The sequence below is a fragment of the Budorcas taxicolor genome, chromosome 21 (assembly GCF_023091745.1).
Source record: "Budorcas taxicolor isolate Tak-1 chromosome 21, Takin1.1, whole genome shotgun sequence".
NCBI lineage: Eukaryota > Metazoa > Chordata > Mammalia > Artiodactyla > Bovidae > Budorcas > Budorcas taxicolor.
This window is the reverse complement of record NC_068930.1, coordinates 17,898,625-17,920,744: the sequence shown is the minus strand read 5'-3', so window position 1 is coordinate 17,920,744 and position 22,120 is coordinate 17,898,625.

The following is a 22,120-nucleotide window of genomic DNA, read 5'->3' as shown; positions in this document are numbered from 1 at the left end:
ACCAAAGAAAACAGTGCCTGTAAACCCAGACCTTGAACCAGTCCAGGTGCCTGTGTCCAGATTCCTTGCTCTCTTGGTGAGCACCCAAACAGAAACAGCCCCTGTCTTTTGTCTCTCCTTCTTTGTGCTTCTTCGCCCTTCAAAGGGGACTTCCCGGTGGTCCAGGGAGACCCAGGAGACTCTGTGCTCCCAACGCAGGGGCCCCAGGTTTGATCCTAGGTCAGGAAACTAAGATTCCCCCATGCCACATGGCAGCCAAAATAGGACGCTCTCACACCACAATTTCCACAGTGAGAGTATGTGCGCGCACGTGTGTGTGTATGTGTGTGCTTGCGCCCATGCCTATGAATGAGCTTTTAAACCACAGAGTCTTGCACTAGTCTAAGAGCTCATAGTCAAATAACAGAGCTAGAAAATGGGGTTGTGTTAAGTGGCTTTTCTGGCTGCTGCTTTGCCCCTCTCTCCGGCTGCCTCTCTTTGTTGCTCATTTCTCTTCGTCCTATCCTATGCGGGATGGCCTTCTTTGTGGACCCAGAGTGCTGTACCTGCTCCTTACTGACTCATGCTGCCGTTATCTGCTGACAGGTCTGAATGTGTCACCAGACTCATTCTAGCCTTAGGACTTAGTAAGTCCGGGGCACATAGTAGGCAGTTAACAAAGAGATACTGAAAGGAATACAGGAGTGAAAGAATTCCAATTTCTCTAAATACACTTCTGTGCTGTGCACTGTTTTGCTACTCAATCTTGCTATGCAGGTGAGCTATTGAGTCTTAGCATTTGCATAACTAGGAAGAACATTGGCTTATTGAAGACAGCACACCTGTTCTATTATCCACAAATTATTAAATCCACTTAGGATTATGGTCAACACGATGGTGAAAACTGTAATTAAATGAAATAAAATCATGTGTTGGGGTAAAATTTGATCTTGTTTAAATTAAGATAGATGAAAAAAAATGGTGTGAAATTGGAACACCAGATGGTATCAATACATTACACTAATTTTCTATTCACATATTCAATTACAGTTTAAATAAAAACTAATATGGGTAATTTATCTCTTGGTGTTTGTATGTACCATCTGACTATTAATTCCCATAATGTCCAATTTATCCACCAATCTCACACTGCACAATTATTGAGCAAGTGGGGCACAGTCTTCAGGGCATTTCAGAAAGTTTTAGCTCCTCTGGGTCCTTGAGGGGAAGGTGTCATAGGGCAGGAGGTTAGTACTGACTTCTGTTTCCCTAGAGTGTGGGTACCAGATAAAATAGAGAATGCCTGGTTCAATTTGAATTTCAGATAAACAAAGGATAATTTTTAGTATAAATATGTCCCAAATATTGCATGCATGCTAAGTCACTTCAGCAAGTCTGACTTTGCAACCCTATGAACTGTAGCCTGCCAGGCTCCTCTGTCCATGTGATTCTCCAGGCAAGAATATGGGAGTTGGTTGCTATTTTTCTCCTTGAGGGGATCTTCTCGACCCAGGGATTGAACCCACATCTCCTGTGGCTTGCGCACTGCAGGCAGATTCTTTACTGCTGAGCCACTGGGGAAATCCAGTTGTTGCATGAGGTACAGACTGAAAAATTCACATAGGTTACCACATGCTTTTCTGTGCATCCGTTTAGCGTTGCAACAGATGTGTGAACCAGGATCTCAAGTTCAGTGGGAGGTGGAGGCCCTAAGAAAACACTTGTTCTTATCTTGTTTCATCACTAAGCTGTGCCCAACTCTTTGCGACCCCACGGACTATAGCCCGCCAGGCTCCTCTCTATGGGATTTCCCAGGCAAAAATACTGGAGGGGGTTGCCATTTCCTTCTCCAGGGGATCTTCTCAACTCAGGGATTGAACCCGTGTCTCCTGCATTGGCATGTAGGTTCTTTACTACTAAGCCCACCAGGGAGCCCAGCACGGTCTTACTGAAATTAAAAATTTGTTGTTGTTTAGTTGCTAAGTCATGTCCAGCTCTTTCATGCTCCCATGGACTGTAGCCCACAAGGCCTCTGCACCAGCAGCCATGGTCAGGGACCCCCAGAGGAGCCGAGATGAGCTGGGGTGAAGTGAGACCAGGTCCTCTCACCCCGTCTGATGCCACAGGCAGATCAGGGCAGGCTATCCTTCAGTCAAGCCTAGAGGAAGGTCAAAGTCAGGCTTGGGAGAAGCCCTGTTCTCCTACTCCTTGAAAAATTCTGTGAAATAAATCTTTGTGCCTCTTTTGAGGTGTCAGAAATTACTTTAAAAGGGAGGAGTGCAAATCTTCAAAATCTTAAAAGATGTATAGCTTTAAAATAGTCATAGGGGGACTTCCCTGTTGGTCCAGTGGTTAAGAATCTGCCTTCCCGTGCAGGGGACTTGAGTTCCATCCCTGGCTGGGGAACGAACATCCTGCATGCCACAGGGTGATTAAGCCTGCACCCTGCAACTCAAGAGCCTATGCGCTGCAACAAGACGTCCTTGTACTGTAACTAGAGAAAGTCATTGGCTGCAACAAAGACCCAATGCAACCAAAAAATAAAATAAATTAACAAAATAATCGTATGTAAATTTAGTTAGTAAATTTGCATCTGTTTTCTCAATAATGAGCAAATTAGCAAATTATTTTTCTCTACTTGATCATCTTTCTGTCTTCCCCCATTTACTCCTTATTTAACTCTTCCTTGGAGGAGGAAATGGCAACCCACTCCAGTATTCTTGCCAGGAAAATCCCAAGGACAGAGGAGCCTAGCGAGCTACAGTCCATGGGGTCACAAAGAGTCAGACACGACTAAGCACACACTTGGTTGGTTGGTTAGAGCTAGGATACCATTTCCGTTTTATAGCCTGCCTGAACTCTAACAGCCTGAAGGGATTTTCCCCTTTTGTGCATCCCACAACACCTCGTATTAACCTTCTTCAGATGCATCATTTCTCTCTTGTATGGGGATTTGTGTATATGCCTTATTTTTCCTTCAAGATAGAAACTCCTTGGGGTAAAGAATCACATCTTGAGCTTCTGGAGTACCACATTCACTGCCTTAAATATAATGGATGCTCAGTTATTGCTGAAAAAGGAAAAGAATAGACTGCACTTTACAATTAAATAAAACACATTCCCCAGTAAAATGGCTCCTTGGAGAAACGGCTGATTCCAGGGCTGGGCATAGATAACATAAAACGAGATTCTTGTGAAAAGAATACACGCTAACTTGAAGGGGCTTCCACTAATCAAATACAGAATAATTTGAGCAACAAAATAAAAAACATAGCAACCTATAGAATAAAAAAGAACCCTTGAGTTTTCAGTAAGATTAACATGTAAATAAAAAAAATAATGTTGCAGAAGAAAAGCTCTCCGTTACAGAAAAATTTCAGCTAAATATAAAAGAAATTGAGTTAGAATATTGCTATTTGGAAAATACTATAGTAGTAATTGCTCTAGGTAAAAGTCTCCAAAGATGCTAAAACAAGTGGGCAAAATGTGATGAGCAATGGCTCTTGCTCACAGTCTTTTAATCTCCTCAAAAGATAACCTTTTGTTTAGTCACTAAGTTGTGTCTGACTCTTTGCGATCCAGTGAACTATAGCCCGCCAGGCTCCTCTGTCCAGCAAGAATACTGGAATGAGCTGCCATTTCCTCCTTCAGAGAATCTTCCCAACCCAAGGGTCACACCTGGGTTTCCTGAATTGGCAGGTGGATTCCTTACCACTGAGCCACCAGGAAAGCCCATTCATTCACTATGAATAGGAAAAGTAACTTTTCAGTGGAGGAATATGGCTGGTGTAAGTCTAACCAAGTGGTTGGGAAGAAAGAAAGCATGGCCAAGTGTTTCCTGATATCACATTATTGACTGGACTGCTATCAATATGTCTTTCATTACGTGAACCTTATTGATTGGAGACCTATCAATATGCTTTCAGAGAGAGAGAGAGACAATTAACACCACTGTGTGAAGTTGTTAGCGCTTAAAATTGATCAAAGTTTCATTATACAACTTATGATTGTTGTTATTCATATTTTTGTCCCAATCTTGTGCATATTGCAAATGTAAAATTTTAAAATATAATGCATCATGAGATCTTGAGGAAAGAAGCATTTTTCAGTGAATTTTATGAAAATACGTTCTCTGATTGTCTGAGCAACATATATAATAGGGTCTCAGAAGATAATAGTTTTTCAGAATATAGTTCTGAGTCAAACAATGTGATTATTAGACCAACCCAAAGACAAAAAAAATAACCTTAGTGATTGACTCTGATATGGAAAGTGAAAATAAAACTCACAGTGCTGAAGAATACTCCTTTGATTCTATAGAGGAGTGGATTGAAGACAACATTTCATGAAAATCAGAAGACTTTACAAGTGTGTCTGGTGTACCTATTGAATGTTATAACCCACAAAGTGTTAGTGAGATAACAGAATTAATTTTTTGGCTGGCCAAAATAAAAATCCCCAGCCACATGCATTAGTTTCTGCAAAAATTCCCTGGTCAGTAATGAGATATGCTGCACTGCGCAGAACACATCCCTCCGTCTGTGTATTCCTGACAAAAATGCACATTACAAATCTAACCACACGGAAACATCAGACAAGACCACGTTGAGGGACGTTCTACAAACCGCTGGTACATGCACTTCAAAAATTCACTCTCCATGAGTGATAAAGAAGACTAGGATAGAAAAAGAATGTGGTACATGGTGTGTAAATACAGTGTGTGATTCTGAATTGAATTCTGGGCCAGATAAGTGCTTCTTTTTCCATACAAGACATTGGTGGGACAATGGATAAAATTTTAATATCTGTAGATGGATGAGTGTATCAAAGTTAACTTCCGAATTTTGATAATTGTACTGTGGTTATATTACAGAATATCCTTGTTTTAGGTACGATGCCGCTGCTGCTGTCACTTCAGCCATGTCCGACTCTTTGTGACCCCATGGATCGTAGCTCATCAGGCTCCTCTGTCCATGGGATTCTCCAGACATGAATACTTGTGTGGATTGCCATGCCCTCCTCCAGGGAATCTTCCCGACCCAGGATTTGAACCCGTGTCTCCTGCATTGTCACCCAGAAAGCCCTTTAAGTGTGATACTGAGACTTAAAGGTAAAGCAGTATAATGCTTTCTACTCATCCTCAAACAGTTCAGATTTTTTAAAAATATAACTAGATAGAGAATAAAGTAAAGGTATTAGAATATTAATAGTCGAGAAATCTAAGTACTACATTTGCAAATTTTAAGTCAGATTATTTCAAAATGTTAAAATGGAAAAATAACCTTTGATATATAGAAGTATATATCTATTATTTCTAAATTAACCAATCTTTTAAAGTTATGAAAAACACATTGTATAATTTTTTAATTTCCCCCCAAAATTGTATATCAGATTTTTACGATTTCTGAATTTATCTCAATTTTTTATAGTTTTTGAATTTGAGGGAATTTTTTCTTATATTTTTGGTAACTCTTCTGGACCATTGATTTCCTTTAATGGGTGATCAAAATTCAAAGTCAAATAAAAATGCCCATAGAGTTCAAGGTGAGTCTCCCGTGACCTCATGCGACTTATCTGTTCTTGGTGTGAATGAACTGTGTCACCCCTGTCTGAATACTGCAGTTCTGGTCTCTGCACCATGCTTGCACAGCCCCTTTAAAATCATTGTCTTCTAGCCGTGTGGCTGCTATGCTGACCTCCACTCCCCGCACCCTCCTGCCTTTACTGAGGTCTTGGTTTTCCATGTTGTCTCCACAGAGCCTAGCAGTCTAAAAATGTGGACTGCTAAACAGTATTTATTATGATCTCTCATTTCTAGACATCAATAAAAATGTCTTTAAGACATTTTCTACCTGTTGTATTTACTCACAGAGATGTTCTCTGAGCAAAGGACATTGGCATTTACTGAACTCCCGTCATGGCAGACACAGAACACACACCATCCCATTCAGTCCTTAATATGATCATATGACACAGGTATGGTTATACCCATTTGGCAGATGAGAAAACTGAGGTTCAGAAACTTCAAGTTGCTATAGCTCACATGGTAGGAAATGGCAACTCACTCCAGTGCTCTAGGCTCAGAAATCCCATGGACAGAAGAGCCTGACGGGCTATAGTCTATGATGTTGCAAAGAGTGGGACACGACTTGGTGACTGAACAACAAGCTCATATGGAAATAAGAGGCAGAGTAAGAATTTGAACTCAGACCTGTCTAACGCCAATGTCCACATAGCCTCCTTCTATCCTCCTCAGTAATCCTCTCCTTCAATTGATTCTTCTATTTGACAACTTAAGTAAACAGCTCACTGCCCATTGACTGCACAGCTGATCTTTCAGCTGCTCTTCTCTGGTCCCCCGCAGATTTGGGGATGAGAGGGGACATAGAAAGTAAAAACATAAGTATGAAATACTAAATCAAAAGTGACGCTCACAGCCGCGTAGAACAAAGGGGGAAAGCAGTAGCTCATTGATATGCTCTCTAAGATGTCTGCACTGGAAAATAATTTATAGGGGGCATGTGTTTTCCCACATTGTATCTTTGAAAAGAAGCCAGAGGAAGATGCCAAGAAGAACTGAGGAGCATCTAGTTCCAGATTCAGATTTGATATCATTCATCAGAATGGTTGGTTTGTCCAGAAATAATGATAGCCTGGACTGCTGCGTCGCCGCCACACCTGCTACCCCTTTTCACTCTCTAGCGAAAAAAAAAAGAAGAAGAAGAAGTTATGATCCTAGGAACTGCACAATTCAGAAATGCTGGCTTGGATGGCAGGGCTCCAGTGCACTGAGACCCAAACCCAGAGTCTCTTGCTTCCTTCTGACATGATCACATGCAAGCAAAGCAAATGCTCTAGGGTCCTCCACTCACCAGGAAGGAGAGAAGGTACACACATTGCAGAAACCAGTACTCGAGAAACCAAGCACCACACTCAGAGAGTTGGCGATCTCAGGTTTATTACGCCGATGAGCCCAGAGGAGTGAACACTCCAAGCTCTGAGCCCCGAACAAAGGGGTTACAGAGTTTTTTTACACACGGACAGGCATGATTAAGTGGGTTTGCGGGTTTGCAGGGGCTGGGGTGATTGCAAAGAGCAGGACAAGGGTGATTGAGATAAGCTCCAGTTCCTAGTATTGTGAGTCCCCACTTTCTGAGACCTATGTGATCTAGACTTTGCAAGGAGCAAGCTGGGTTACAGAGACAGAAGGAGCAGGAGGTTATGTAACATGTTAGCTTTTTGTCTTCACACCTACAAAGGAAGTATGGAAAAGTGATAACCAAACAGCTAGGAGGTCAGAGATGCGGATCTGCTTTAGAAGAGATCTTGATACAAGATCTGGTATGTTATAGAGCTGAAGGCAAGACACCTTTGTTGACGTACGCCATGATGTAGCCTGGATCACTGACAGATACCTTCGGGAAGCAGTTTGGAATCCTCTAAGCTGACCTCCCTCCTATCAGGGGAGATGCTCTGGGACTAAATGGGAGCTTTCTGGTTGGAAATCCGTTGCTGTTGTTTAGTCTCTAGGTCACGTCCGACTCTTGTGGCCCCATGGACTATAGCCTGCTAGGCTCCCCTGTCCATGGAATTTCCCAGGCAAGAACACTAGCGTGGGTTACCATTTCTTAATCCATGGGATCTTCCTGACCCAGGGATCAAATCTGTGTCTCTTTCATTTCCTGCGTTGGCAGGTGGATTCTTTACCACTAGTGACACCTGGTTTGAAGTTTAGAGAAAGGAAAAGCCCCTCCACCAGTCAAATAACACCTGGCAGTCACAGCTGTCACCACATAGGGCAGAGGAAACACCCAGCTGAGCCCTGTCTAAATTCATCACACACTAAATCGGGAACTATAAATGACTGTTAATTTAAGCCACTAAATTTGGGAGTAGTTCATTATGTATCAACTGATAACTGGACCACTTGGGCCTCAGTATCCTCATCTGTAAAACAACCCAAATGTCCATCAGTGGAGGAATGGATAAAGGAGAAGTGACACATACATACAATGCAACATGACTCAGTTATAAAAAAGAGCACAGCTAGGTTATCTGTAGAGAGACATGCATGGACCTAGAGAGTCATACAGAGTCATACAGAGTGAGGTGAGTCAGAAAGAGAAAACAGCGATCATATATTAACGCATGTATGTGGAGTCTAGAAAAATGGTATAGATGATCTTATTTACAAAGCAGAAATAGAGACACAGATATAGAGAACAAATACATGGATACTAAGGGGAAAGGGGGGGTTGGGAGAAGTTGGGAGATTGGGATTGATACATATACACTGTTAGTACTATGTATAAAATAGATGACTAATGAGAACCTACTGGAGAGTACAGGGAACTCTACTTCATTCACTCTGGTGACCTGAATGGAAAGGAAGTCCCAAAGGGGGGGATATAGGTATACCTATGGCTAATTCATTCTGCCGCCCAGTAGAAGCTAACACAGTGTTGTAAAGCAACTAGACTCCAGTGAAAAATTAATTTAAAAAAAAGGAGGGGACTCCACTGGACTCCATGAACTTCAAGATTCTTGACAATCCTCAAGGAATCTCTTGATAGGTACATTTAGCCTTTCCTAGCCGAGTGGTAAATAAATGTATGCCAGTGTGCTGCTGTGCTCTTCCCTTCGGCTTTCAGACTGCAGTGAGAAATACATTTCTGTAAAATGGCTGTAGGCCTGCGATTTTGCTCTGGAATTGGAATGCTTGCCCAGATGGGAGCCTCAGAGCACACCGTGAATGGGGGTTCACTCAGGCAGTGCACAAGCCACCTTGCTTACTATGTCCTCCTTTCATTCAGAATTCTACCAGTGACAACGATAAAACCAGGGGGCCAAAAGTGCCCCATGCCCATTAAGAAGCTGGCAGAAGATAAAGACGAGCCATTTCAGAAATGATGGAATGAGAAAACGTACAAACTAGACAAAAATCCCATAAATAGGATGAGTGTATTTCTCATACATACTAATTTTCCTTAACAACGTCTAGAAGGGTTGTGATTTACAAATTTATCTCAGCCATCTTTGAACCTATTTATAGTTTTTTTTTAATCTTGGGATAACAAGCTCCATATCATCTTCATATTTACTTGACCTAAATTTACCTCCTATAAGCTAGTTTTAAACTACCACCTCCTTCTCTGTATGACCAGGTTTAGCAAATTCAAAAATTTAAGCTGTGAAGCAAAATACACTGAAAATTAGCCATGTTGAATTCTTTGTAAAGTAAACTTAGATGTGAATATAAAAATGCATAACAATGGAATATATGGAATTTTCTCATCCAGCAGATTCCTATGAAAATCTGTCAGGAAAAGTCTGACCCAAAGATGAAAGAAACAAGCTTTTTAAAAATAACCTAAAGAGTTGCCTGGTTAGGACTTCAGAGTATAGAATGGAAAGGCCTTATAGACGGGTAGTTCTGGGAGTGAATCTGTTGCCACCACTTGCCCTCAGCATATCTTTCATAGGTTCCCTGACTACTGTAAGACCACATAATTGCACATGAAGAAGAAAGACACCCTAGTGGTTAAGACTATGGCCAAGGGAGCCAGCCTGGTTGAGTTACATCCTTCTCTACCATGCATAGCTGTGTGACTCTGGGAAAGCTACTTCACCTCTCTGTTTCTCATTTAAAAAATCTGTAAAGTGTAAAAGTAATAATATCTACTGCATTGCATTTTCATAAGGTTTTATGAGGCTCAAGTAGGGAAAGCTCTTAGAACATGTCTGTGTATGTGTTAGTAGCTCAGTTGTGTCTGACTCTTTGCGACCCCATGGACTGTAGTCTGCCAGGCTCCTCTGTCCACGGGATTCTCCAGGCAAGAATACTAGAGTGGGTTGCCATGCCTTTCTCCAGGGTATCTTTCTGACTCAGGGATTGAATCATCTCCTATGTTTCCTGCATTGAAGGCGGGGTTTTACCACTGAGCCAACCAGGGAAGACACAATAAGATGCTAAAAAATATTCACTCATTTCCTTTCCTTCTTCTGCAGATTTTATAATAAAAATGAGGCTCTGCTGTTTTCTGGTTCCATGGAGGCAGACACTTGTACAACATGAATGAAAATTGCTCTCATACATGTAAGCCAACTTAACTGTTAATAAATAACAACACAAATAAATGACATTGAAGTAAGAAAGATTTTGGACTAAAGAAAGAGTTTCCAGACTGCTGCTGCTGCTAAGCCACTTCAGTCGTGTCCAACTCTGTGCAACTCCATAGACGGCAGCCCACCAGGCTCCCCTGTCCTGGGGATTCTCTAGGCAAGAACACTGGAGTGGGTTGCCATTTCCTTCTCCAATGAATGAAAGTGAAAAGTGAAAGTGAAGTCGCTCAGTTGTGTCCGACTCTTAGCGACCCCATGGACTGCAGCCCACCAGGCTCCTCCATCCATGGGATTTTCCAGGCAAGAGTACTGGAGTGAGGTGCCATTGCTTTCTCCATTCCAGACTGCTAAGCTCACTAATATATACAGGTGATGGAGGAGCTCTGATGCAGTCTTTCCCATCAGCTTTGGTGTTTTTTTTTAAGAAAAGAAAGAATAATTATGTGTCCTGGTCACCTGACAAGCACATAGTAGTCCACTCATATATATTTAGAAAAAGAATGACACTGAACGGCAGCTGGAAATGGTGCTTCAGGTGTTCTCCTCCCAATTCACAAATGCTTCGAAGGTTTTGAAAACATAAAGCATGAGGCAGTTGATTTCTTTGGACGAAAAGCTTCATAGCTTTTGCCTTCTCCGGGGTTTCACTCTGTCTTTGACCCATTGCTCGAGGGCTGATAGCTATGCACTGGGCAGCCTGAGGCAGTCACCCCTGAAACATTAGGAGCATTCAAGCATTCTTGCCAAGGGTCAGTGTCCAGGGGTTCAGGGCCAGGGACTAGTTTCTAAGACCTATGAACCACAGATTGAGTATACATGCCCGTGAGAGTTCACACACACACACACACACACACACACACACACAGACCACAGAGCAAGCAGATTCATTCGTAGCCCATGTCTCCTTAGCCTGCTCTGGTGTTGACCTTGTTACTGAACACAGGTTCTTGTGCCCAATGCACAGTGAGGCCAAACGAATCTAAACATCAGAGTTTGGAGGATAGAATGATTAGTTGCAAGGCCAAGCAAGAACAGTAGCTCATATGTTAAAAAAGAAAACAAAACAGAAAGGAAAACGTGAACTCTTTGACGGGTTTCAGCAAAGCATTTTTCAAGGCAAGGTAAAGGAGGGAAGTTTCAGGGTCTGTGATCAGCTTGTGCACAATTCTGGTTGGTTGATGGTGATCAATCCTTAGGCTCCCAAAGGTCTGGGGGCTATGTGCTCAAGATCAATAAATAGTTAATTTCTTCCATTTGGTGGTGGTTTTTGCATCTGAAAAACTCAAGAAATATGCATCAGATACTATTATCTACATACTTCTGAGAGCTAGAGGGAAGGATGTGGGGGAGGGGTCTGCCCCAGGAAGGATGTGAGGGAGGGGTCTGTCCCAGGAAGGATGTGAGGGAGGGGTCTGTCCCAGGAAGGCCTCAGAGGGCCCTGCCAGGTTACAACCTGATGAGAACTGCTCATCTTCCTTTGTCTATGCTAGAGGATGGGGGCTGGCAGAAAAACACTGCACTAATATTACATCCTGTGTTACAGATGGAATATGTGTGCCCCTGCCCCAAATCCTATATTAAAGCCCTAACCACCACCCCCCTGCCCCTCCAGTGTGGCTGCATCTGGAGATCTGCTAGGATTCGTGTCTTTATAAGAAGACAGCAGAGAGCTTGAATTCTCTCTCTTTCTGTGACTGCACCGAGGAAAGGTCATGTGAGGACTCAGTGAGAAGGCAACTGTCTGCAAATTGGGAAGAAAACTGAATTTGCCAGCACCCTCATCTTGGACCTCTAGTCTTCAAAACTCTGAGAAAGTAAACTTCGGTTGTTTAAACTACTAACTCTGGGGTATTTTATTATAGCAGCCTGAGTCAACTAAAACATCCTGTATTCTCCATCTCCCAGAGAGTCCCCAGCAGAACTCAGCTTCGGTTACCCATGGCAGAGATAAACCCATCGTGATCATACACTCTGTTGGTTTTCCTCCACCCACCAGAGGTCACCTCTCAAATAAACCACCTTTACTCAAATCCACTTCTCGGGTTTCGCTTCTGGAGGAAGGCAAACCAGGAAATCCATCATCAGTGTATACTGTGAAAGGCTTCAATATGCTAGGGCTTCACTAAGTGCATCACAGATAAGGGCCAGTGTGTTTGTGGAAAGGAGAAGGGAGAGATCCTTGTAGGGTTCTTGGGCTGAATGGCCCACAAATGAACCTCAGATTTTCTTTACCATAATTGAGGACAAACCTCCTTTTTCCCATTCTCTGCCCTTCTTTGGGTAAGAAAGAATTATTGGCTTGGTCAAAAATTTTGTTTAGATTTTTCAGTAAGCTCTTACATAGAACCACCTTCCTATGTAGAGACACTCAGTCCACATTAGAGTGTTGTAGCCACGTGTTCCGGGAAACAAACTCACTCAGAAGGACAATGCAGACAGTGGAGTGCAGTTTATTACACCAGCAGGCCCAAGGCAGAGTCTCCTCTTAGCCAAGGACCCCGACCAGTTTTTGTGAAAACCTTATGGCACCCCACTCCAGCACTCTTGTCTGGAAAATCCTGTAGATGGAGGAGCCTGAAAGGCTGCAGTCCATGGGGTCGCTGAGGGTCGGACACGACTGAGCAACTTCACTTTCACTTTTCACTTCCATGCATCGGAGAAGGAAATGGCAACCCACTCCAGTGTTCTTGCCTGGAGAATCCCAGGGACTGGGGAGCCTGGTGGGCTGTCATCTATGCGGTCACACAGAGTCAGACATGACTGAAGCGACTTAGCAGGAGCAGCAGTATATACCCTAAGTGTACTTGCACAAACCCGCCTCCCCAAATTCCCTGAAACTAGTGTGAACAAAAAAAGAAAGATACAAAGTTAACCTATGATTCATATGCCTTAAGCCTAGGTAGTTAACAGCGGACAATTATCAATAAGCCTGTGGTCATACCCCAATAAGCATAGTAGAATTTGTGATTCTATTCAGTTACACAGATAATTAAGGTATTCTGTTAGGCGCGGAGAGTCTAGGTACGAGCCCTGGGGCTTTTCCATCGGTGGTGGGGGGAGTGGTCTGGTTTTCCAGTTGGTATGTCATTTCCATAGATACTGGGCATATAGATCAAAATCCACAGTCAGGCCCCAGATGGAGTCCTGCTTTCAAGATGTAGCCTGTTCTGTCTGTTTCCTCTGTCAAGGGTACAGAGTAATTGTTATAATTCACTGGGTACCAGAGAAATGTCCTTGAGAGCCTTATAAACTCAAAGCTTCTAGGATTCTCTCAAGACTGCCCTGCATTTAGATATTACATCATTACCCCATGAAGGGAAGAACAGGTGGATTTACTAGTGTCTGATTACAGAAGGTGATACATCCAATTTGAAGTGACGGAGTCTGGCATGGGAGGACCTGTCAGTGAGCAACCATGGAAGGTATACTCACCTGCTTAGAATTTGGCAGCTTATCCTCTCTCCTAGAGTTGTGGATCTGGGTTTATTGTGTTGAGCACTCAAATGTAACTATATAATAAAGTCAGTGGGGTTTACATTACTTAACAGCATGTGTAGTGTGCCAACTGCTCGGTAGAGAAACGTTCCCCAAGAAAATGGGTGATTTTTGTCTCTGACACAAGAGGAACCTGGGCCAATTTCCCTGCCAAGCGTATTTTTCCAGAGCATTAGTCTTCTATAAATCACTGAAGTCCATCTCTAGAACCACTTTGATACACAGGTTTCATTTACAGAACTCATCAATTAAAAATATAGGAGGAGGGGCTTCCTTAGTGGCTCAGTGGTAAAGAATCCAGGGGTTTGATCCCTGATCCTGAAAGATCCCACAGGCTGCAGAACAGTGAAACCTGTGTACCACAACTGTTGAGTCTGTGCTCTAGAGACCAGGAGCCACCACCACTGAGCCCAGATGCAGCAACTGCTGAAGCCTGCACACCACAGAGCCCATGCTCTGCGACAGGAGAAGCTATTGCAATGAGAAACCTGTGCACCGCAGCTGGAGGGCAGCTCCTGCTTGCTGCAACTAGAGAAAATAAAGCAAAGAAAATAAACCAGCCCACGCAGCCACAAAGACCCAGCACAGCACCCCCAAAAGTGAATAAATAAAATTAAAAGTGTATATATAGGAGGAGAAATTAATTTGTTACTGCAGAATGCATTCTTTTGACTCTATCCATAAAAGTATATCCAATAAACTTAAAGCTTAACTGGGCTAGAAATGAATTCACTAGTCCCCTATATCTACTGCAATGAATCACTCAAATTTTATGGAACCCCTTTGCTATACATAGCGTGTTACCTGATAGACATAGGAATGCATTCTCTTGTCATGAACATAACCTTGGAAAGTAACTTAAACCTTCTAAACATTAATTTTCTCACCTATATATTGATAATAGTAATAATAGTTCTGATCACAAGGAGTAATTATAAGAATTAATAAGAAAATATATGTAAAGTGTCTTGCAAAAACCCATCCCATAATTGGCACTTTTAGTACATATGTGACATTTTTTTGTTCAGCATACAGACCTCATTTCTGTATTTAAGTAATTCCTTACCTTTTGTAGGCTTTCCCCATGGCTCAGCGGTAAAGAATCTCTGCCTGCCAATGCAGGAGAGGAGGTCCAATCTCTGGGTCGGGAAGATGCCCTGGAGAAAGAAATGGCAGTCCTCTCCACTATTCTTGCCTGGTAAGTCCCATGGACAGAGGACCCTGGCAGGCTACACTCTATGGGGTCACAGGAATTGGACATGACTTAACAAGTAAACAACAATAACAGCAGCTACCTTTTGTATCTTGGTGGGAAATAGAAACTGAAAATTCCAGACACCATTTTTTTCAGGATCCCTTGACCTCTCTGAAAACAGTGGAAACAGTGACAGACTTTATTTTTGGGGCTCCAAAATCACTGCAGATGGCAACTGCAGTCATGAAATTAAAAGACGCTTGGTCCTCGGAAGAAAAGTTATGACCAACCTGCTAACTGCTAACTCACTTCAGTCGTGTCCGACTCTGCGACCCCAGAGACGGCAGCCCACCAGGCTCCCTCGTCCCTGGGATTCTCCAGGCAAGAATACTGGAGTGGGTTGCCATTTCCTTCTCCAATGCATGAAAGTGAAAAGTCAAAGTGAAGTCGCTCAGTCGTATCCGACTCTTGGCGACCCCATGGACTGCAGCCTACCAGGCTCCTCCGCCCATGGGATTTTCCAGGCAAGAGTACCAGAGTCAGGTGCCATTGCCTTCTCCGATGACAAACCTAGACAGCATATTAAAAAGCAGAGACATTATTTTGCCAACAAAGGTCCGTCTAGTCAAAGCTATGGTTTTTCCAGTAGTCGTGTATGGATATGAGAGGTGGAATGTACAGAAAGGTGGGCGCCAAAGAATTAATGTTTTCGAACTGTAGTGTTGGAGCAGACTCTTGAGAGTCCCTTGGACCGCAAGGAGATCCAACAAGTTCACCCTAAAGGAAATCAGTCCTGAATATTCATTGGAAGGACTGATGCTGAAGCTGAAATTCCAATACTTTGGCCACCTGATGCAAATAACTGAATAATTTTAAAAGACCCTGATGCTGAGGGAAAGATTGAAGGCAGTAAGAGAAGGGGTGACAGAGGATGAGATGGTTGGATGGCATCACCGACTTTATGGACATGAGTTTCAGTAAGCTCCTGGAGTTGGTGATGGACGGGGAGGCCTGGCATGCTGCAGTCCATGGGGTCGCAAAGAGTCGGACACGACTGAACTGAACTGAACTGACCTGACCTCTCTGCAGCTCCTCCTTTTAAGATTTATTGCATATCCATGTGTGTGATGCTCAGTTGTGTCCAAATCTTTGTGGTCCCATGTACTGTAGGCTGCCAGGCCCCTGTCCATGGGATTTTCCAGGCAAGAATAATGGAGTGGGGTGCTATTTCCTACTCCAGGGGATCTTCCAGACCCAGGGATCGAACCTGCATGTCTTGTATCTCCTGCATTGACAGACAAGTCACTTAAGGACAGGGGAACCACTTACACTTTGCCTTAGGACAGGCACACTTTAGACTCTCTTATGTAACACTGATCTTTGAAATTTCCCCACCCCAACTTCATCTTATTTGTTTGTTCACACTGGTTGGTTCATGTAGATTACTGACCAGAGTCTAGACTCTCCCTGGTTCTGACTGAAATGCCCATGAGATTCTGCTCCTGAAAGCCACCTTTCTGATTCAGGTGTTAAAACCTCAGGTAAGAAATCTGTCGTCTTTTGTTCCTCCTAATTCCTGGATATCTTTAGCCCCATTGAGTCAAGGCGTGAGGACTAGACACAGAGCAGTGGAAATGAAAGGGGAAAAAAAAAGACTCAAAGCTTCAAGAAACTTATGGAAGCATTATCCACATAGATTTAAGATATTTGACCAAATTTTTCCATGTTAGTAACATATATTAAGTATAAAATTGATTTAAAAAAACATAGATGAGAGAGGACTCCAAAGTTTCATGGAGATGCCTCTCTCATGATGGCAACCAACTACATCAAATTCACAAATTGAAAGACTGATTATTTCTTTAAGTGATTATCTTCTGAGTTGATGTGAAAGCAACATCCACAGAGCACGCAATTGGTTCTAAATAATAGGGTTTGGGATTTTAGTGGAGTCAAGATGTCACATTTATCATTTATCATTTATGGTGTTTATTGTTCAGAGGAATAAATCTGCCTACAATCAGATGTTTATATCCATTCTTCAAATGTCCCAGTCTTAACTGTCACCATTGTCTATACTGTAGCAGAGATTAAAGACTTTAAAATTGTTTTTTATTGGAATATACTTGTTTTACAATGCTGTGTTAGTTTCTACTGTACAGCAAAGTGAGTCAGCTATGTGTGCATGCAAGCTAAGACTCTTCAGTCTTGTTCAGCTGTTTGTGACTCCAGGGACTGTAATCTGCCATGCTCCTCTGTTCCGGGGATTCTACAGGCAACCATACTGGAGTGGGTTGCCATCCCCTCCTCCAGGAGATCTTCCAGACCCAGGGATCACACCCATGTCTCTTATATCTCCTGCATTGGCAGATGGGTTCTTTACCACTAGCACCACCTGGGAAGCCCTGAATCAGCTATATGTATATGGCAAGAATACACAGAAGAACTATCAAAAAAGATCTTCATGACCCATATAACCACGATGGTGTGATCACTTACCTAGAGCCAGACATCCTGCAATGTGAAGTCAAGTGGGCCTTAGGAAGCATCCCTATGAACGAAGCTAGAGGAGGTGATGGAATTCCAGTTGAGTTATTTCAAATCCTAAAAGATGATTCAGTGAAAGTGCTACACTCAATATGCCAGCAAATTTAGAAAACTCAGCAGTGACACAGGACTGGAAAAGGTCAGTTTCCATGCCAATCCCGAAGAAAGAAAATGCCAAAGAATGCTCAAACTACCACACAATTGCACTCATCTCACACGCTAATAAAGTAATGCTCAAAATTCTCCAAGCCAGGCTTCAACAGTATGTGAACCATGAACTCTCAGATGTTCAAGCTGGATTTAGAAAAGGCAGAGAAATCAGAGATCAAATTGCCAATGTCTGCTGGATCATGGAAAAAGCAAGAGAGTTCCAGAAAAACATCTACTTTTGCTTTATTGACTACGCAAAGCCTCTGACTGTGTGGATCACAACAAACTGTGAAAAATTCTTTAAGAGATGGGAATACCAGGCCATTTGACCTGCCTCCTGGGAAATCTGTATGCAGGTCAGGAAGCAACAGTTAGAACTGGACATGGAACAACAGACTGGTTCCAAATCGGGAAAGGAGTACGTCAAGGCTGTATATTGTCACCCTGCTTATTTAACTTATATGCAGAGCACATCATGCAAAATGCTGGGCTGAATGAAGCACAAGCTGGAATCAAGATTGCTGGGAGAAATGTCAATAACCTCAGACATGCAGATGATACCATCCTTATGTCAGAAAGTGAAGAAGAACTGAAGAGCCTCTTGATGAAAGTGAAAGGGGAGAGTGAAAAAGTTGGCTTAAAGCTCAACATTCAGAAAATGAAGATCATGGCATCTGGTCCCATCACTTCATGGCAAATGGAGAAACAGTGGAAACGGTGACAGACTTTATTTTTTGGGGGGCTCCAAAATCACTCCAGATGGTGACTGCAGCCATGAAATTAAAAGACGCTTACACCTTGGAAGAAAAGCTATGACCAATGTAGACAGTATATTAGAAAGCAGAGACATGACTTTACCAAGAAAGGTCTGTCTAGTCAAAGCTATGATTTTTCCAGTAGTCATGTATGGATGTGAGAGTTGGACCATAAAGAAAGCTGAGCGCTGAAGAATTGATTCTTTTGAACTGTGGTGTTGGAGAAGACTCTTGAGAGTCCCTTGGACTGCAAGGAGATCCAACCAGTCCATTCTGAAGGAGATCACTCCTGGGTGTTCTTTGAAAGGACTGATGCTAAAGCTGAAAATCCAATACTTTGGCCACCTCATGCGAAGAGTTGACTCATTGGAAAAGACTCTGATGCTGGGAGGGATTGGGGGCAGGAGGAGAAGGGGACGACCGAGGATGAGATGGCTGAATGGCATCACTGACTCGATGGACCTGAGTTTGGGTGAACTCCGGGAGTTGGTGATGGACAGGGAGGCCTGGTGTGCTGCGATTCATGGGGTCGCAAAGAGTCGGACACGCCTGAGCGACTGAACTGAACTGAACTGCACTATAGAGTAGTTTCTCAATAGTTATCTATTTCATATATATATATGTATATATATATACATTTGTTCTCTATTAAAGACTCCTTAAAAGTCTTTAAAAGTATAAGTATCCTTAAAAAACTTATAAAAGTATAAGCATACTCTTGTACGCGTATATGTAGACTTCTCTTTTTTTTCAGGGGACTAGCATTAACAAGGGTGCTGTTCTCGGGGTCAGACTGAGAATCTACGCAGATCCTATAGGGAAAATCTGCTTTGTAATTGTCTAATGCTATAATTCAGCATATGCTATCATACACATAACCTGGATTCTTAAAGTAAGACAAAGCTAATCTCAAACAACATCTGCATGAAACTGAATAACCTGATGACATTGTTTTAATGCTCTAACTGAAGTCCGAAGGCAGCCAACAGCTTTATCATAAATTAGGCAGGCTTTTGAGGGAAATTCTTCAAAAAACCCAGCATGTCCTCAAGTATGGATTGACAGCTGAGCAATTTTCCTGCTGTGCGTTAGGAAGAGGTGCCAGCCCAATGAGGTGTTGTCGAAATGACTGAAGACCGCCTGGTGCTGATTTCGGCTCCACAGTGTGAAAAAAAACAGCCTTCTTATGGATGGTCACTGCTGGTCAAGAAAAAACTGCCTCCACACTTGTAGATTTTGGTTAGCTGGTGAGGAGGCTTCACATTTTGGATCTTGGAAAATTTTTAAGGGTACAAAGATTCAGAGTGACAGGAAGAGGCCAAAGCAACCTCTGACAAAGGGGAACAGAGCCACTTATTCCACAATGAGCAAGGGGACACTAGGCTGGAATACTCATTGTGCTTGAAATGTCCTTTGACAAAAGTATGCTTCAGTCTAAAGAAAAATGCTCTGACTTTTAAACCACCAAATATTAATTTTCTGAGAGCCATAGCTCTTTTCTTTTGCTTCCATTAAAGAAAAGATTATATGCAACTATAACATTTGGTACTACTCTTACAAAAGAAAACAATCTGTAACTTTTTACATGTTTTAATATGTCTTCATTTTGGTCGTGTGAGTAGATATTGATATAAAATGTTAAAATCAGAAAGTATGTAATACTTTATGATTCTTAACTTTGTCACTGAGATATTTGCTTGGATTTTTTCATAATTATTATTATTAGTAATGAGTGTGTAACAGCTCACATATTTGATGTATATAAAACATACATTTATAACATTTATGATCATTTCTAATGGTGGATACTAAAAAGTAGTATACAGTAACTGCCCCCAGTTTTACTATCGTGGAAAAGAATGAACACATTTTACTTTTCTGCAGAATTATTTTTCAAGATAAAATTCTGGGACTGAACTTACTGAGGTAAAAAGCATAAACCAACCTTAAATACTCTCTCGCAGGTTGTACACAGCACAAGTTCAAGGGATATCATTCATAAAGCTTCCATCCTGTGAGCCTGCACCCCTGCAGGTGTGCAGCAGCTAATCTGCACATCCTCTGTAGCAGTCCTCTAATGCATCTCAAAGTACTAGCCTACTGTTGGATCCCTTTCTCAAGGATTAGCTCAAAACAATCTCAAGGGAAAAAAGGACAGTCCCACTCTCTGCATAATTTGCCGCTGAAAGACTTAGTTAGGAATATAAGGACAGAATATTTAATAAGAATAGAAGTAAAATGGCTGCATTCTTCTATATAAATCATGAGTAGTTGACAATATAGCTCTTAAGATAAATTATTTAGAAAATAATAATCCTTATTATTATTATTAAAAATAATCAGTCAGTTCAGTTCAGTCGCTCAGTCGTGTCCGACTCTTTGCAACCCCATGAATCGCAGCACACCAGGCCTCCCTGTCCATCACCAACTCCCGGAGTTCCCTCAGACTCTCGTTCATCGAGTCCATGATGCCATCCAGCCATCTCATCCTCGGTCGTCCTCTTCTCCTCCTGCCCCCAATCCCTCCCAGCATCAGAGTCTTTTCCAATGAGTCAACTCTTCACATCAGGTGGCCAAAGTACTGGAGTTTCAGCTTTAGCATCATTCCTTCCAAAGAAATCCCAGGGCTGATCTCCTTCAGATTGGACTGGTTGGATCTCCTTGCAGTTCAAGGGACTCTCAAGAGTCTTCTCCAACACCACAGTTCAAAGGATCAATTCTTTGGCACTCAGCCTTCTTCACAGTCCACCTCTCACATCCATATATGACCACAGGAAAAACCTTAGCCTTGACTAGACGGACCTTAGTCGGCAAAGTAATGTCTCTGCTTTTGAATATGCTATCTAAGTTGGTCATAACTTTTCTTCCAAGGAGTAAGTGTCGTTTAATTTCATGGCTACAATCACCATCTGCAGTGATTTTGGAGCCCCCCAAAATAAAGTCTGACACTGTTTCCACTGGTTCCCCATCTATTTCCCATGAAGTGATGGCACCGGATGCCATGATCTTAGTTTTCTGAATGTTGAGCTTTAAGCCAACTTTTTCACTCTCCTCAAAAATAATAATTATTATTAAAAATAATATGTGAGTTTTGTTAGAATTTTCAAATTATAAATGGATAAACATTTCAAGAAAAATTGAAACAGGGAAGATAACAGAAGAAATAAATTTTGACAAATTTATAAAACTTTGGAGATGCTGAGTAAATATTATGATGACTTTGAAAACCCTATTAAAATAAATGAATTTTTGGTATATCTAACAATGAAAAAGTAGTGAAAATAATAATAATGACTAAAACATTTAAAATGAGAAAGGGTAAATAACTAATATAAAAAGGTTAATCTCATAGAAATACTAGATTAATATATAGTAAATTAACATATATTAAATTTGAAAAACAATAAATTCTATATGCTATTAAAAAACCATAAATACCAATATGCATGAATGAAATAAAAGGCCTGGGCAGAATATGACCAAAAAACAGAATTGACAAAAATATTACAAGTTACCAATTCAGAAAAAAACCAGAATCTCAGTTTTAAATTGTTTCAGACATTCATGGATAAATTATGAGAAACATACAATCATCCTAGACTGAATTATGAAGACGTAGAAAACCATAGTGTAGAAATTATTAGCAAGGAGATTGAAATTTCCCCAAAAATAAAAGTCCAGGACCAGATGCTTTCACTGGCAACCTCTACAAAAGATTAAAAGATTTGATCTCTATTCTTAAACTTTTCCAAAAATTGCAGAGAAGGGAAACCTTCCAAAACATACAAAACCAGTATTGCCCTGATACCAAAGTCAGCTCTCAATACCACAAAAAAGAAAATTACAGGTCAATATTCTTGATGAATGTAGCTGCAAA